General features: G+C 34.4%; 1 protein-coding gene across 13 annotated transcripts in view; it reads left to right on the forward strand.

The window, feature by feature from the left end:
• The window catches only part of ZC3H13 (zinc finger CCCH-type containing 13), an 86,003-nt gene that overhangs the window by 10,071 nt on the left and 59,644 nt on the right, over positions 1-16,288 (forward strand). The window lies entirely within an intron of this gene.

Genomic DNA, 16,288 nt, shown 5'->3' on the forward strand with positions numbered 1-16,288 from the left:
GTTGAAGTGCCTTGCAGTACAACGCTTTTAAATTAAAACGGTGAAGGCAAGGCATGGTGGTGACAGAAACTGAACTAGAAAGCACATATGATCACAGAATTTAGTGATGAAACCAAAGGAGAAGCACAATTTATGATGTAGTTTATTGATTAAAAGAAAACATAGATGTTTGTCAGGAATGGAAATTTCCCAGATCTAATTTTTTTTTAAAGAAATTTATCGTGCCCTTGTGTGTACATTTGCAATGAATTTATTGAGATACAGTTCATCCATTTAAAGTGTACACTTGGGCGGCTTTTCACATATTCAGTCATGCATCCATCACCACAGTCTATTTTAAAACAATTTCATCACCCCAGAAAGAATACCCATAACCTTTAGCAGTCATTTCCCTAGCCCCTTAGTTGACCACCAGCCTTGGGCAAACACCATTCCAGTTACTGTCACTGTAGATTTGCCTATTCTGGATATTTCTATAAATGGAGTCATACAATATGTGAGGTTTTTTTGTCACTAGCTTCTTTCACTTAGCATAGTGTTTTCAAGGTTCGTGAAAGATTAGGGGATGTATCAGTATTTCACTTCTTGTTTTTGCCAAATAATATTCCGTTATATTGAGATATCACATTCTGTTTATCCATTCATCAGTTGATGAATGTTGGGGTTGTTTCCATGTTTTGGCTCTTATGAATAATGCTGCTATGAACATTTGTATACAAGTTTTTGTGTGGCCATTTGTTTTTATTTCTCTTGAGTTTATATCTGGGAGTGGGATTGCTCAGTCATGTGGTAACTATGTTTAACCTTTTGAGGAACTGCTAGGATGTTTTCCAAAGCAGCTGCACCATTTTAAATTCTTTACATCAGTATATGAGATTTCCAATATTCTACATCTTTGCCAGAATTTGCTGTTATCTAATTTTTTGATTATACCTATTGGTAATCTTATTGTAGTTTTGACTTGCATTTCCCTGATGGCTAGTGATGTTGAACATCTTCTTGTGTGCTTATTGGCCATTTGTATATGTTCTTTTGAGAAATGTCTATTCAGATCCTTTGTCCATTTTTAGATTGGGTTGTCTTTTATTGTTGATTTGTAAGAATTCTTTATGTATTTTGGATCCAAGTCCCTTATATATATGATTTGCAAAAATTTTCTCCTATTCTGTGGGTTGTCTTTTCATGTTCTTGATGATGTCCTTTAAAAAACAAATGTTTTTAATTTGATGAAATCCAATTTATCTATATTTTGTTGTGCTTTTGGTGTCACATTTAAGAAACTTGTCTAATTCAAGGTCAGAAAGATTTATGCCTATGTTTTCTTCAAAGAATCTTAGAGCTTTAGCTCTTGCATTTAAATCTTTGATCCATTTTGAGTAAATTTTTATTTATGGTGTGAGGTAAGAGTCCTACCTCATTCTTTTGCATGTGGATATCTAGTTGTCTCATTATGGCCTTTTTATGAAAGTTACTGAATTGTATAAGCAGCAACCCCTTTGATAATTTTAGATATATAAAAGCTTTCTTTTGGCTATTTTGATCCTTGAAAAAAAGCTTTGTCACGGTTTTATATTATAGCTTGTAAAGACATCTTTGGGGACTTAAAGTAATGCAGCTTTAAGTATGTAGCTTTCTAATGTCTGATATGATACATAAAACTGTTTTAGAAATCTCAAATGGTAGTTCTCAGCTGGCAGTATGTATCAAAATCCTTTTGGAGGAGAAATGGTCTTTTCAAAATACACACACAGGTACTTTACCCTTAATCTACTGAATTAGAATTTCTGGGTAGGGGCTGAGCATGTGTATTGCGTTTTGAAATAACTTTTTATTTCAGAATAAGGAATGGACTCCATGGTTTGCTAGTATATGTTTAACAACCACTCAGAAAAAGAGAAAGCCATACTTTGTAGGATTTACCAATTTCTTTGGTGTAAATACTCCCATCATGGTCAGTTTCAAGCTACTAAAATGTTATCACTGAATACAGAGTTGGGAAGTGTGGGAATACACACACAAAATAAATGTAATTAACCACAAGAGTAAAGTATACTAAAATATTTGGGAAGTGAGTTTTGAATAATTAGTACTGTTGTTTTTAATATTACTTATTTAATTGTTAGTTTTTATAATTTAATTTTTAGTTACAGCTTGTGCAGTTCCTAAAAATTTAACAGTTAGCTCTTGTGAGTCAGTGTGAACTGGCTCCAGCATACCACTAGGTGGATTGTACTTAATGTAAAGGGCAGACATCTGGAATTCATATTCTGAACACATTACTTTAGGAATTGTTATTTAATGCTACTGTGAGTTTCCTTATCTGTAAAATGGAGGTGATAGCTATATTATTGTGTTGCTGTGAAGAAAATATATATAAAACAAGTATCATGACCGACTCTTCCAATGTGACAGCTTAATAAATGGTATGTACTGGTATTAGAATAGCTCTTAGCCTTTTTTCTCAAATATAAATTGGTTTTAGGCTCTTAATAGGAGATGAATATAGGCATTGGAGATTGAGGTTTTTAACAGATATCTAAGTGTAAGCAGTTGATTGTAAAGGTTTATATGTTCAGCATATCATTTTAGTAGACAGCAAAGTTGGTATTTTGTTAAGACATTTAAAGCCTGATTCTTGCTTTCCTTAGATGAGATAGCCCTCAAAGGCACTTAGCTTCATGTATACCTAAGGGATAAAGTCTCAAGATTCAAGAGTAGTCAGGTTTTAGGGAATTCACTATCCAAACTTAGAGAAAACTGTTAATAAGTTAGGATAGCAGGTATTAATTATTTTGAGTGCCATATCTGGCACAAAAACAGGTGCTGATCATTTCTATGGTACATTCCCTATTGTAACATGTGTGACTCTTGATCTTCACATAATGAATTATGGGAAAATCAGATGTAGTTTATGTAAGGGCAAGTATTGCATAGATAACATAGCATGGCTAAGATAGGATGTGTGTGATTTTCCGCAAACTAATTCCACCGTTTCTCTGCTATTGACCTCAACTCCAGTGTGTCTGAGGTTGATAAACCCTGAACTTGTGGAGAGACAAATTCATAAATAGGTAAACTGTAATGCTATATAGACTGTGGTAGTATGTCAGAGAGAGACAAGCAAAGCTCACAATGGAGGGAATAAATAACTGCCTGGGGAACCAGAGGAAAATTACATTTGCACTGGATGTTGAAGGATAGATGGGATGAAGGAGGGAATGGGTGAGAGTCTAGGAAGAGGAAGAAAACCAACACAATAACAATAAGGAGTTTTAGTGTGTTTGAGAACCTGTGAAGCTGTGCGCCTTGAGTGAAAGAATTGACGGCATGTGTATGTGAGATGAGGGCTGAAGAGATCTATCTTGTTTACCAATTCATCTCCAGACCCTGGAACTACCAAGTTCATTTACTGAATAAATGAAAAGTGATTCTGATGTGCAGCCATTGTTGAGAACTCCTGATGGTCTCAGGTCTGCGCTGTCCAGTGGGGCTGTTGAGCACTTGAAGTGTAGCTAGTCTGAACTGAGATGTACTGTAAGTGTAAAATACTTACTGAACTTCAAGGACTTAGTATGAAAAAAAGAAAGTCAAATATCTTGTTAATTTTTTATGTTAGTCATATGTTGTATTGGCAATATTTTGGACATGTTGGTTGGTCTAGGTGATCAGAACCATGCTTAACATAAGGGAACTGAATTTAACATGGTGAGAGGCTAATTTGAGGTAGTGTCAGTAGGATTTGATGACCAAAAGAATGAGTGGAGGGGAGGTGTTAGGCCTAACTACAGGCTCTCCATGCTATTAACTAAGATGCAAAGGCCCCTTTTGTACGCTAGACTCATAGCATCACGGACTACTAACTTTTGGCACTGTTTTCTGTATTTGCACAGACACTAATATGCTATTTTAGAACATTTATGAAATAATAAACATATTTTTATGGTACTTTCTACCAGTCTATAGAACTTTTCAAATGTAGTAATTGAATTGTGTTTTCTTCTTCTATAACAGAAACTTGTTACTTTACATAATTCGAGCACAAAATTAAAATAGCTTTGAAAGCAAAATTAGACCTGTGACTATAGAGTCAGGAGGAACATTCAAGCATGTGTTGATGATTAGGGCATGAATGTGCTATAGGGACATTCAAGGAAGTATAAAATAATTCATCATTGTGGGAGGATATCTAATAGTTTAGGATTTAGAGATGCACTGTGAGCTTCCCTTGCTCACCGGAAATCTTACCTTAGAGCAGATGGGCAAGGGTCTGAGTTTATTGGTATGAATTGACCTTTTAAAACATTTTTTTTCTTTTTTAAGTTATAAACTACATTATACATTTACCATTTTAAACATTTTTAAGTGTACAGTTCTGTGGCATTAAGTATATTCACATTGTTACGCATCTCCAGTATTTTTCATGATCTTTGTTTTTAAAGTCTTAATCTTTTTTGTCAATCTGCTTTCTCATATATGAAATTAAAACCATTGGAATAGGGCTTCCCTGGTGGCACAGTGGTTGAGAGTCTGCCTGCCGATGCAGGGGACACGGGTTCGTGCCCTGGTCCGGGAAGATCCCACATGCCACAGAATTATGGGCCTGTGAGCCGTGGCCGCTGAGCCTGTGCGTCCGGAGCCTGTGCTCCGCAACGGGAGAGGCCACAACACAACAGTGAGAGGCCCGCATACCGCGGAAAAAAAAAAAAAACAACACCAAAAAACCATTGGAATAATGTTTCAACTGATCTGTGTAATATATTTTAAAATATTTTTTCTTAATCTGTCATTTTAATGACCTTCTCTGGTTCCAACAATAAGTCATTTTCAGAAGTTTTTCTTTTGAGACTTCAGAATGATGTTCCCTTTTCCTTGTCCAGTATTTTTTCAAAGGTCATTTTTATCATTTCCTACCCCACCTCAACCTGATGACTTATCTTCAGAGAATCTATTTAGACTTGATATTTATCCTCACCTCCACTCTGGATCTATTTAAGATGACTACTATGCAAATTACTTTTTCAGATCTCAGTCCTTAGCTGAATCTCAAGTTGATTATCCAACTTCCAGCCTCTTTCAGATATTTTATAGGCTACCATTGATTTTGACTTTGCACAATACAGTTGATTTTGACCTACCCTTAGTGCTAGGTTCTCTGGTATTCTGAATTGAGAACTAATTTCTAGCATGAAGCTTTCTGTCTCTGGGAACTGTACGTCCCAGAATGTATACATAATTATTAGCTTTGCTTCATAGTCCCCTACCCAGTTCTATTCCTGTCCCTCATTTCCCTCGCCCCACCACCTAAAAAAATTCCCTTTTTCTTTTTCTACATCTTGATATTTCTGGCTGGATGAGGAAAAAGTTTCACTGATAAGGAAGGAGATAGGACTATATGTGTTATAAAAAGCTGACTCATGCAATGAAGGACTTTAACTTAGAAGGCCTTATTAACAGTTTTATAACTATCCTGAGTAAGTCTCTTGCACCAGTATGTCACAAGTTATAGTGAAAACCAAATGAAGACATACATGAGAAAATTCTTTGGAAAGAGTAAAACACAGACAGCAAGAGTAGAGAGTCACCGAATTAAAAATTTGAGAAGTGAGTATGGGATTAAGTAGAACAGATGAGTGTTGTTTTCCCATTTCAAAGGAAAAGGTTTGGGGAAGGGTGTAAGTGGAGATACAATATATACCACCTGGTAGGAATTTGATAATGTATATATAGTACATGGTTGATTACTGTGATTTTTAAATGTAGATTAAAATGTTCATTTTATATAAAAATATGTCTTTAGCCTTGTATGATCTGCAAATGTATAATATTTTTTGATAGTATTAAAAGGAGTTCCAGTTGCCAAACCTTGGCGTAAAACAACCATTTATTTTGTTCACGGATTCTGTCAGGAAATCAGAAAGGGCACAGTAGGCATGGCTTATCTCTTCCTTTATGTCTGGAACCTCAGCTAAAGTACTAAGATGCTGGAGGCAGGAATCATTTGAAGATTTTTTCATTCCCATGTCTGGTTGTTGATGCTGGAAGTCAGCTGGAGGCTCTAGTTTCTGTCTATGTGGACCTCTTTGTATGGGTAGCACGGGCTTCTTCTCTGATGGCTAGGAGAGAGAGAGAGAGAGGGTGTGAGTGCTAAAATCTGGTACTATGGGTAGCATGGGCTTTTTCTCTGATGGCTAGGAGAGAGAGAGAGAGAGAGTGTGTGAGCGCTAAAATCTGGTACTAGGTGTGCTTGTTCCTACTGGGGTGGTGTTTTTTAGGCCCTCTCAGCTGACAGAGCAATGAAATACATGAGTGTATACTAATTGGTGTATATGCGTATATCTATAAATATTACAAGCAACCGTCTTTATCTGTATTGAGCTAAACATGAGTTCTTATTAATGTCTCTTAACTCTAATCCAGTACCACTATTATTCTTTTGTTCTTTGTTCTTTTTTTCTTTTTTTTTTTCTCTTTTCCCTCAAATGTCCCTTCCTTAGCTTGTGGGAGGTCTTTATATTAGATCCTGAGCTCTGTTTAAAAGTTTACTTTATAAAATGTATTCATTTTAAGTGTACCATTTGAGTCTTGACAAATGTACACACCTGTATAACCACCACCACAATGAAGGTACAGAACATTTCCATCAACCCAGAACATATCTTCCTGTCTTTTTAGAGTCAGTCCCCTCTCAAACCAGGTTCCTGACAACCTCTGATCTGTCACTGTAATGGAATCAGATATTATATATTCTTGGGTCTTGGTTCTTTTAGCACAATACTTTTGAAATGCAGCCATGTTGTAGTATGTGTCAACAGTGTGTTCCTTTTATTGTGGGTTAGTGTTTTATTATATGGATATGTCAAAATTTGTTTATCCATCGCCCGGTTGATGGACATTAGAGTTGTTTTCTGGTTATTATGGCTATTGGCCATATGGTTTTCTGGTTATTTTGGCTGTTATGAATAAAGCCGCTATGAACATTTGTGTACAAGTCTTTGTGTGGACATAGTTTTCTGTGGGTAAATACCTAGAGGTGGAATTGCTGAGTCATATGTCATGTGTATGTTATGTGTCTTTTAACTTTATGAGAAGCTGCCAAGTAGTTTTCCCTAGTGGTTATTCCATTTTACATCCTCAACCCACAGTGTATGAGAGTTTCAGTTGCTCTACATTCTTGCCAACACTTGGCATTGCTCTACTAGGTATATAGTGATTTTAATTTGCATTTCCTTTTTAAAAATTAATTAATTTATTTTTGGCTGCGTTGGGTCTTCGTTGCTGTGTGCAGGCTTTCTCTAGTTGCGGGGAGCAGGGGCTACTGTTGTGGTGTGCGGGCTTCTCATTGCAGTGGCTTCTCTTTTTGCTGAGCACGGGCTCTAGGCGCGAGAGCTTCAGTAGTTGTGGCATGCAGGCTCAGTAGTTGTGGCTTGCGGGCTCTAGAGCACAGGCTCAGTAGTTGTGGCACACGGGCTTTGTTGCTCCATGGCATGTGGGATCTTCCTGGCAGAGCTCGAACCGTGTCCTCTGCATTGGCAGGCAGATTCTTAACCACTGAGCCACCACGGAGGTCCCTTAATTTTCATTTCTTGATGATTATTAATGCTGAGCATCTTTTCATGTGTTTATTGGCCTTTTATATATTTTTTGTGAAGTGTCTGTTCATGTCTTTTGCTTATAAGTTGGGCTGTTTGTCTTATTACAGATTTGTGGCTCTTATATGTTCTGAATACCACCAGTCATTTGTAGGATATGTGTATTGCAAATATATTTTCCCAGTATGTGACTTACCTTTTCATTTTCTTTGTGGTGTCTTTTTTTTTTTTTTTTTTTGCTGCACTGTGCAGCATGCGGGATCTTAGTTCCCCGACCAGGGATCGAATCCATGCCCCCTGCAGTAGAAGCACGGAGTCTTAACCACTGGACTGCCATGGAAGTCCCTGTGGTTGTCTTTAAAGATATCCTTTAATTTTGATGAAGTCCAATTATATCCTGCCTGTATTGACACAGCTTCAGTAGTCCTTGATAGTTTCTTTGTTTCTGTTAAGATGTTCCCAGCTCATTGTATATATTTTATATCCTCTACTTGGAGTCAGCCATTTTCCCCTACCTACAGCCCTGGTTCTTTTATTGGGAGATGGTATTTCAGGACCACTACTTGGAAACCACTAGTTTAGCCATTTTTAGGGCTTTTCATTGTATCTCACCTAGGAAATACATATGTATCTTCTCTTTAAAAACATGCAAGCAAACATGAGTTCAAATAGTTCAAATTTAGAATTGCAAGACTTTTACCTAATTCTTTGATTTTATAGTTGTATCACTTTTCTCTTATGCTGAAAATTTTAGTCCCTGTTGACATTCATTTGCATTATCTTACATTTAATAGTTCCAGAATAATAATTAACACTACTATTACTAATAATATGATTACTTCGAACAGTTTAAGATGTCCGTAGTTCTCAGTATATATCCCATGAGGGAAATATCTGTGATATATGTTTCTTAGGAAGAGATAGTCAAATTATTGTATTTTTTAAAAATTAATTTTTATTGGAGTGTAGTTGATTTTCAGTGTTGTGTTAGTTTCTGCTGTATAGCAAAGTGCAAATTATTGTATTTTAAGTCACTTGAACAGTTGTCTATGTGGTTAAACCACAAAATTGATGAAGTTGGGTTGATTCATTTCATTTTGATTTTAGTTTTAGGGGTTTTTTTAAAAATATAATTTTGTTTTCTAAGTATATAAAACATTTTCATGGTTTCAGAGTTATGAGACTGATGCCTACTGGGCTAATGAGGTACCTTATGGTTTCAAAGTTAAATCTACAACAGGTTACATTCAGGAAAGTCTACCTTTTATCTCTTGATCACTCTACTTTTTTCCCTATAGGTAACCTAAAAACTAAATTATTGGATCATCCCACTACTTTAAAATATGTATACATGACTATTTGCAGGTGACATAATACTATATATAGAAAACCCTAAAGACTCCACCAGAAAAACTTTTAGACTAATAAATGAATTCAGTAAAGCTGCAGGCTGTGAGATTAAAATACAGAAATCTGTGGCATTTCTACACACTAATAATGATCTATCAGAAAGAAAAATTAAGAAAAATCTATTTACAGCTGCCTCACAAAGAATAAAATACATAGAAATAAATTTAGCCAGGGAGGTGAAAGACCTGTACCCTGAAAACTGTAAGACATTGATGAAAGGGATTGAAGATGACACAAATAAATGGAAAGATATACTGTACTCATGGATTGGAAAAATTAGGATTGTTAAAATATCCATGCTACCCAAAGCAACCTACAGATTTGTTGATTCTTTCAGAATTTCTACATAGACAATCATGTCATCTGTAAACAGACACTTATTTCTTCCTTTTCACTCTGTATACTTTTGATGTCCTTTTCTTGTTTTGTTGCATTAGCTAGAACTTCCATTATGATGGTGAAAAGGAATGGTGAGAGGGGACGTCCTTGTTTTGTTCCTGAGGTTAGCAAGAAAGTTTCTCACCATTAATTATATTAACTGTAGGTTTTGTATAGATGTTCTTTATCAAGTTGAGGAAGTTCTCTGTTTCTAGTTTGTTAAGAGTTTTTATTATGAATGAGTGTTGGATTTTGTCAAATACTTTTTCTTTGTCTATTGATATGATTGTGTCTTTTTTTTCTTTTTTAATCTGTTGATGTGATGAATTACCTTAATTGACTTTTGAATGTTGAACCACCCTTGCATATCTAGTATAAATCCCATTTGGTTGTGGTGTATAATTATTTTTATATATTGTTGGATTTCATTTGCTTATATTTTAATAATGTGTTCAGGAGTTTTGCATCAATACCCATGAGAGATCTTGGTCCTTTTTTTTTTTTTCTTGTAGTGTCTTCATCTGGTTTTGGTATTACATATTTAGGCATTAATGCTGGCCTCAGAATAATTCTGTAAATATTCCCTCTGCTTCTGTCTTCTGTAAAAGACTATAGAGAATTGGTATAAGTTCTTTCTTAAATGTTTGATAGAATTCACACATGAACCCATATGGACCTGGTGCTTTATGTTTTGAAAGGTTATTAATTATTGATTCAATTTCTTTAGTAGATGTAAGTCTGTTCAGATTGTCTATTCTTGATGTGTGAGTTTTGGCAGATTGTGTCTCTCAAGTAATTAGTCCATTTCATCTAGGTTATCAAATTTGTGGGCATAGCATTATTCATAGTATTCCTTTATTATCCTTTAAATGTCCTTGGAATCTGTAGTGATGTCTCTTCTTTTGTTTCTGATATTGGTAATTTTTGTTTTCTCTCTTTTTTTCTTAGTTAGCCTGCGTATTGATCTTTTCAAAGAACTGGCTTTAGGTTTTGTTGTTTTTTTCTCTGTTGATTTCCTGTTTTCAGTTTCATTGATTTCTGCTCTGATTTTTGTTATTTTTCTTCAGCTTACTTTAGATTTCAGTTGCTCTTCTTTTTCAAGTTTTCTAAGGTGGAAACTTAGATTATTGATTTTAGAGCTTTCTTCATTTCTGCTATATGAATTCAGTGGTATAAATTTTTCTCTAAACACTGCTTTCACTGCATTCCACCAATTTTGATAAATTGTATTTTATTTTCATTTAGTTTGAAATATTTTGAAATTTCTCTTGAGATTTCTTCTTTGACCCATGTGTTAAGTAGAAGTGTGTCGTTTAATCTCCACATATTTGGGGATTATCCACCTATCTTTCCATTATTAATTTCCAGTTTAATTCCATTGTGGTCTGAGATTAGACATTATATGATTTTTGTTCTTTTAAAAGTGTGTTTTATGGTCCAGAATATGGTCCATAAAATGGTCCAGAATGTTCCATGTGAGCTTGAGAAGAATGTGTTTTCTGCTGTCATCAGATGAAGTAGTCTATCGATGTGAGTTATATCCGGTAGATTGAAAGTGCTTTTGATTTCAACTGTGTTCTTGCTAATTTTCTCCCTGCTGGATCTGTACATTTCTGATAGAGGGGTGTTAAAGTCTCCAAATGTATTAGTGGGTCATGTATATCTCCTTGCAGTAATATCAGTTTTTACTTCATATATTTTGACACTGTTGTTAGGTACAATATACTAAGGATTGTTATGTCTTTTTGAAGAATTGTCCCCTTTAGCATTATGTAATGCCCTTTTGTCCTGGCTATCTTTCCTTATTCTGAAGTCTGCCTGTCTGAAATTAACATATCTACTCCCACTCTCTTTAGCATTAGTATATCTTTCTTCATCCCCTTCCTTTTAATTTATATGTGTCTTTATTTTTATAGTTGGTTTCTCATAGACAACATATAGCTAGCTGGGTCTTGTTTTTTGATCCACTCTGACAATCTCTGTGTTTTAATTGATGTGTTTAGTCTATTGATGTTTAAAGTAATTATTGATACAGTTGTATTAATATCTACTGTAATTGTTACTGTTTTCTGTTTGTTATACCATTGTTCTTTGTTCCTGTTTTTTGTCTTCCACTGTTTTTTTGCCTTTTATGGTTTGAATTGAGCATTTTATACTATTACATGTTCTCCTTTCTTAACATATCAATTATACTTGTTATTTTTACTTTTTTAGTGGTTGCCCTAGAGTTTGCAATTACATTTATGATTAATTCAAGTCTACTTTCAAATAATACTATAGCACTTCACAGGTAGTCCAAGTACCTTATAATAACAAAATATTCCTAATTCTTTGCTCTGGAATATCTTAAGTGCTGTCAGGATTTTCTGCTCTTGAAAGGTTTGGTAGAATTCCCATGTGAAACCACCTGAGTCTGGTACTATTTTATGAAGAAGTTCTGTAAGTAATTTATTTGTCCAGTGGAAATTAGTAGACTTTTGACTTTTAAGTCAGTTTTGTTAATCTTTTTACTAGAATATTATGTACTTTGTCTAGGTTTTTAAACTATTTTGCATAGAGTTGTGCAAAGAAATCACGTTTTTCGGTTTTCTCTGTTCTAATGGCTACTTTCACATTGTCATATAGGATTTTGAATACTTGTGCTTTTTTCCTTTTTTCTTCATTAGTTTAGTCAGTGGTTTATTTGCATCAGCTTTTGGATTTATATATTAGTTCTTTCTCTTTTCAACACATTTATTTCTCTTTATTAATTCCCTCCTTGGTTTATTGTATTCCTTTTCTGTTTTGAATTGGTGGAACATTTATTTATTTATTTTCATATACACGCATGTATTTAATGCTGTAAGCATTTTTCTGATAACTGCTTTAACTGAATTCCATGGATCTCATATATCATGATTATTTGTCATTATTTTTAAGGAATTCTCATCTTTAGGTTTGTATTTCACCTGTGGTCCAATAATTGCTGAATGGCATGTTTAAAAATTTTTCAGATTGAAGAGCCTTTTGTTGGCTTTATGTGTGTATTCTTTTGATTTTTTAAAAAGTAACATATATTATTGCTTTTTGTATTTCTTTTTCTCAGATGTGATAAGATGTTCTTTGTGGCCTAAGATGTGGTCAGTTTTTCTGAATTTTCTGTATATGCTTAAAAAGAAGGTATATTTTCTGTTTTTTGGCTTTCAGGTTCTAAAGTATATCTGAAACATCTGTTGTTTTGATCTCCCATAGTTTTCATATCTTTGTCTACTTGATCTATCTTGGTTTGAGAATGTCTTTTAAAGTATCTTGTTAGTAGTATGCTTCTGTCTAGTTCACTCCCCATCTCCTGTAGCTGTGTTCTTCAGTGCTGTATTAGTCGGTACATAGATACAGAAATATTAATAATTGTTCTCTCTTCATTGTAATTTTTAAAATGTGGTGCTTGGAGATGACCTGATTTTTGTTATCTGTTGACTTGTTTTTTTGAAGTTTATAATCTTATTTGTTTATTTGTAACTGCTTATTCTGAGATGAGCTAGTATAATTTTTGTGACCACTTCATAAAAGAAAATCTCTGATAACCCTAGTAGGGGATTTTTCTTCAGTATAGTATAAACAAAATAAACTACAGTTTCCTTAGTGTAGATCTAAGTTTCTTTACCGTCTATGTTTCTATAGTGTTGCGAGGATCTGAAATTGCACATCTGTGAATCATTTTAAAATTTCAAAATGTCAGTTATATCTGTCCTAAAAGCTATATACTGAGCTAAGTTGTTGGGCTGATATTCAGGCCAAAAAACCACAATAAGCATTGTTCATTATTTAAAAGTTTTTAGCCTTGATCAGAAGTGTCCAGTTGAAAAGTTTTGAAAACATTAAGGTGAGAACCATAATCTTTTAAAAATTAATATAGGCTTTTTGAATTGTTAATAACTTTAATATAATATGGGATAGTAAATGACAGAAGAAAACTTTAGATTAACATTAACTTTAACTCGAGCTGCTGAAAGAAGGGTTTGACGTGCTTTCTCAAGAACGTAAACAGCAGCAAAACAAAGACAGAATTGAAACCAAGGATTGAGCAGCAAGTGTGAAAGCCCATAGTGACTTTACGACTTTTACAAGTATTAGAGCTAGTCAGACACTAAGCCTTGGGCCCGTCGGTGAAGAGAGAACTGGTGACTTGGAAGATGGAGTTGAAGAGTTCATCCAGAATTCAGCACATAAAAACAAGGTTATAGAAAATACTGAAGAGGTTCACAAATGTGGAGGAAAAACTTAGAAAACCTAATGTACATCTAATTGGAATCCCAGGGAAAAAATAGAAAATGGGAAAGGCAATATTGAAAGAAATAGTGGCTGAGAATTTTCCATAATTGGTAAGATATAAGCCTGCAGAAAGCACAATACATATCAAGTAGATGTTATATCATAACTGCAAAACATGAGAAGCATAGAGAGAATATTGGAAACACCCAGAGATAAAAGGCAGATCTTTCTACAAAGGAACAATAGACTGATACCATCAGTAATGATAATGGAAGCCAAAAGACAGTGGAATGATATTTTCAAAGCTGAGGTGAATGTATGAACCCATAGTTATGAGCCCAGCAAAACTTCTTTTCAAGAATGAGGATATAATAAAGAAGCTTTCTGGTAAAATTGAGAGTGTTGACTACCAGGAGACCTTCATCACTTAGAGAATGTCTAAAAGGATATACATCAGGAAGATGGCAAATGACCTTAGAAGGAAGGTCCAAAATGCAACAGTAAAGGTGAACAGAGAAAACGTTTACTAGGTTAGAAAGTGTATTTTTTTTTATGGCCTATGCAGTTGTCAGAAGTGTGGCATTGTACTCTGAGGAGGTGAAGTGTTGTACCAAAGGTATAGTATAAATTACTTTGAACTCCCCAGAATCCATTCAGTTGTTTTCATTTTGAAGCTGCATTTTGGTTTGGGGAGTTGACCCCAGATTTGCTGCTAGACCCTCATTAGTCTAATCTAGTCATAATACTCCCATTCTCCTTGCTAATTCTGTTGATTCAGGAACCAGGCCTAATTCATTCAGCCTGTGGCTATTATCTTGATATCAGTTATTGATTCAGATGTGGCCATGTCATTGAAGTTGGCTTCTCAGACTGAAAGAAAAAATTCTTATTTTGTGATTGGAGAGAGGCACACACTGGGTGAACCTAGATTGCTTGTCATCGTGGTAAAAGAAATATGCCTTAATGTGAAGTCAACAGTAGGAATAGCAGAGCTGTAAGAAAGGAAAAAAACAACAAGAAATTATGGTCTCCAGTGATTTCACTGTGTTACTACATCACCCAGCCCTGAAGTTTACCCTATTTCTAGACTTCATTTCATGTGAGATTGTAATTTAAATTTATGTAGCTTATAAGATTATCGTTTCTTATTTAAACTCTACCCCAAACTCCCCCCTCCCCCGACAAAACAAGTTCATTAATGCAAGAATAATTTCAGTTCTATACTAAGAGAGGTGGAAGCTATATGCTCTATGCTGCTCTGGCAGGACTAGGTTAATTTTAGTTATCACATTTTATTGAAGCAACATTGGCAAATTAGTATGCCCAGAGAAGATGACAGAGTAGTGAGGGGTGTGAAAATTGTGAAATGTTCATGTATGATCAGTGTGTAGATTATCTTTGGCCTGATATAAGAAGATATTGAGGAGATTTAGTGACAGTGTTGAAATATTTAAATAGCTATCGCGTGGAAGAATTATTAGATTTGTTTTGAATGATTCTAGAGGTCAGAACTAGTTCCAATCAATAGAAATTCTGAAGAGGTATAAAAGAGTTGTGATCAGTATAAGAAATAATTTTCTAATGTTTAGAACTTTCTGAAAATGGGGTCAAAAAATGCAACAGTGGAGAGCTATCAGTGGAGACCTTGGGAGTAAGTCTTTTTTTCTGTGAAATTATTCTATTAGAGGACTTCTATAACTATACAATATTTAGGGAAAAAATTTCAGCATGGGGTAAGAAATTGAATTATATTACTTCAAAGACCCCTAACATTTTATTATGGTTGCTAATCCAGTTAATATTGGTTTTCAATTCTTTTTGCCTCAATACTTCTTTTTAGATCATATTCTTGGTAATGCCTCCTTACTAGCTAAAAATAAAATTTATAATAAATATAGTCCATACATATAATGTTTAAGAAATAAATATGAATGTAATATAAAGTAGAAATAAAGCGAAAGTAAAGTTCACATTTATTGCATTGCTGAAGTGTAAGAGGCTTTTAAAACCAAACATTTTTCCTAAGTTAGGCATAGACTTATTTGGCAGCAAAACCTGATTTTAATTGATATGAAGCTTATTATACAATCTTTACCCAGTTGGTGAATTCATATGTTTTGCTGCAAAAATATCAGTATATTTGATTATAGGTTGCGGCTCCAGAGCGTACTGGCATTGTTACTTAATATATTTTGAAATCCAAGTAATTCTGAATTCATAAAATATCTCATCCCATGGGTACTGGCTAAAATATTGTGGTTATTTAACAAATATTTCAACATGTACATGTTCCAGAATGATTAATTTAGAATACGTAATAATCACATGGTTGTACCTCTAATTAATATGATTGCATATAAGAGCAGTAAGATGATAGTCCATTCTATTCAAGAAGTTTCAGGAAGGTGAAAGAGCAGACCGTGCTGTACTACATGGGACAAGTAATACCAGACCCTTTATATTTGAATATTATCAGAGAAAGAGGGAAATAATTTTATTTTACAAGGACTAACATGCCTAAACAAGTTATACACTGTTGAAGTGGAAAAATGAGGAAATACAACATTTTAAAAAATGACCTGAGCCTTAGGTGTTATCAAAATAATTTCCTCTATTATGATTTGAGGTGGGATAGTGACAAAGTATTAGGGAAAAACATA

This window comes from Kogia breviceps, chromosome 16 (genome assembly GCF_026419965.1).
Source record: "Kogia breviceps isolate mKogBre1 chromosome 16, mKogBre1 haplotype 1, whole genome shotgun sequence".
Classification (NCBI taxonomy): Eukaryota; Metazoa; Chordata; class Mammalia; order Artiodactyla; family Physeteridae; genus Kogia; species Kogia breviceps.